We start from the raw sequence: 3189 nt of genomic DNA on the forward strand, positions 1-3189 counted from the left end.
ATTGTAGTCCCTCCGGAAAGGGAAGCCGTGGCGGAGCGAACCTGGACCTGCGGCTGCAGAGGCCACTCCGCCCCTCGAGCTCGGGCTTCTCGGCGGCCAATGAGATGGGACCACGCGGGCCCCAAAAACACAAGGGCGCGGGCGGGGCTTAGCAGGGGCGCCCCTCCCCCCGCGGTTGTCCTGGAAACGCGGCCAGGCCTCCAGTGTCGTGGTTCCTGACCCCGCAATGCCAGGCGCCCCAGGTTCGCCCAGTACCCACGTGCGTTAGCATCATCTGAGACTTGGAGTCCGGGGTGCATGCTTTGTCCTAGTTACTGTCCTGTGGCCCTAATCCACTGCGGGGACTTCGTGGGGCACCGTGGGTGGCTTCGACCCCCCTTTCCGTTTTATAAGCCCCAGACGTGATGATGTCACCCTCTGCCCGCCCCACTCCCACCGCTAGGTTGACACGTACAAACAATGCACCTTAAGCGCGGGGTGCCTCCGTTTCCCCATCTGTACGGGAATACCATGATGCTCCCCTCGAAATGGATTCCAGGATGGATGGCCCTGGCCGGTTTGGCTCAGTGCATAGAGCATCCGCCTGCGGGCTGAAGGATCCTGGGTTAGATACCTCGAGTTGCGGGCTGGATCCCTAGCCGTGGTGGGAGAGCGGGGAGTGGGGGGACGGGGAGGGGGGCAAAAACAAGCAAAGGATGTGTCTCTCTCACATCGATGTTCCTCTCTCTCTGGCTCTCCCCCTTCCCTTCCACTCTCTCTAAAAACCAATGGAAAGATATCCTCGGGTGAGGATTAACATACATACATACATAAGTAGTAACTCCTAATCCAATAGTCACGATCATTGAGAATTGCCAGGCAGAGCTATTTCCAGGGCACTATTCACAGGGTGGGGTGTTCTCCAACTTGTCTAATATACAGGGTGTCCCCCCAAAAATGTGTACACACACTTAGAATAATGTTAAAGTAAAGGCTGCATTTCACTTTCAAAACTGAACTCTCAGCTGTTCCCGTGTGTATACATTCTTGGGGACACCCTGTCCCTGCCTTTGTTTGTTTTTGTTGAGCAAGTTCATCAGCTGCTTCTCATCAGAAGACTGAACACTGCCCACTGTGTCTCCCAGTCGCCAAAGACAACACGACAGCCCAGGGCCTGGTGGGAAAGCTTCGCTCACACAGAGACAGGGCGAGCGCACCAGCTTGAATAGGCTGTGGGCGTCTGTCCCCCTAGCTCTCGGCACCTTTTGGAGCTTCAGCAGAGGGGACCTCCCCCGCCCCCCACTGGGACAGACACAGCAGTGGGGTTGGCCAGGTGCCATCAAGGCACACAACACAGGTCAGCAGAACAAATGAGACTGCAGCCCTAGCCGGTTTGTCTCAGTGGGTAGAGCCTCGGCCTGAGGACTGAAGGGTCCTGGGTTCGATTCCAGTCAAGGGCACATACCTTGGTCGCAGGTTCAATCTCCAGCCCTGGTCCAGGCGCCTGCAGGAGGCAACCAATCGATGTGTCGCTCTCACATTGATGTTTCTCTCTGTCTCTCCCTCTCCCTTCCTCGATGAAATCAATAAAAAATATATTTAAAAAAGGAAAAGTAAAGGAGCGTGCACGCTGGGTCTGCAAGGGAGACGATGCCCGCACAGGTGGCAAGTCCTGAGGGCGGGACTCCTTATCCCTGGGCGAGGAAGTGCCCAGGCCCCAGGCCCTGCTTGCACAGCCCGTGCGGTTGAAAGTCTGCATGTGAGACTCCTCTTAAGTCTCCGTCCCCCGCACATTAACTTTGTCTAAAGCGATTCCATTTAAGTGGCCCGAGTCACGAGTGAGCTAAGTCCCCCTTCCTCACGGCCATTCCTGCCCATCAGGAACACTGACCCAAGCGCGGCAGCCTGTTTGTTTTTAAATATATTTTTATGGATTTCAGAGAGAGGAAGGGAGAGAGAGAGAGAAACATCAAGGATGAGAGAGAATCATGGATCGGCTGCCTCCTGCACGCCCCACACTGGGGATCGAGCTCACAACCCGGGCAGGTACCCTGACTGGGAATCGAACCGTGATCTCCTGGTTCATAGGTTGACGCTCAACCACTGAGCCACGCCAGTTGGGCGAGAACGGCAGCCTTTTGAGGTGCTTCTTAGTTGAAAACTGACGCCATTGAAACCTTCAGCAGCCACGTAGGACCATCTGTGACCTTCTCTTTCTTTCCCTCCTGCAGTCACTGTGTCCGCGACCTTGTCCATGACCTTGTTTCTACTTCCTCGAGGTTTGTTTTTCCGTTGTACAAACCTTCTTGGTGCTGCCCTCACTGTGATGCGCCCTGGGCCCTGTGTGGAGTGGGTCCAATCAGGACTGTGGGTCCAATCAGACCGCCAACGTGCAGGTGGTTATCCAGAGCACGGTGGTTAGCTGAAGTCTTTTGCGTTATAGCAATTAGGAGGGAGGAAGAAATTGGCAGCATTATGGTTCCAGTTTTCCCAATTTTTTAGCTTGAATAGATTTTTTTCCCCTTGATCACATTATATATTAACTTCCAGCATACCCCAATATGTTTGTTATACCAATGGTTTATCCAAACCACCGCCACTAGGTAAACTCCTTTAGAAATGGAAATCAATCTAGCTCAAGTTTATCAGCTTTAATGCTGTTAAGTGGGAATGCTTGAGAGCATCGCAGCTGAGTAAACAGTACAGAAAAGCCCGAATACGTTAAAGATAACTACATACTCACAAGCCTCAGGCCGGCCAAGTTATTCTGCTTAATTGCTTTTAATCCCTATTCCTTGTCAAAAGAAAAGGGGAAGACCTTCCCTCGGGAAATCCAGAAATCCTATCATCAAGCAAAAACTCCCTTTGTAACAAAGTGAGAAGTAGAAAGCCACTTAAACAGGGAAAAAAAACCAAAAAAAAAAAAAACAAGCAATTGCCGTTGTTAGCTCACCAGCACCATCTACAAATACAGTTGTTTAAACAGGACAGATTGCCAGGGCTAGGCAGGTTCATTAGTCACCGCTCAGCGCGAAAATTACTGGGGTTATTAAATTTCCACCCCATTACCTTCACTCCCATTTGGAACCGCTCACCAGCGAGCGCCTCCTTCGTTCGAAGTCACGGGTTAACCAAGCCATCAACCCGCAGACACAGGATGCACTTGGCGGTATCTTGGAAACGCAAACCCTTAGCAGCTCAAGCTGATTG

This window comes from Myotis davidii, unplaced genomic scaffold (genome assembly GCF_000327345.1).
Source record: "Myotis davidii unplaced genomic scaffold, ASM32734v1 scaffold174, whole genome shotgun sequence".
In the NCBI taxonomy this organism is placed as follows: Eukaryota; Metazoa; Chordata; class Mammalia; order Chiroptera; family Vespertilionidae; genus Myotis; species Myotis davidii.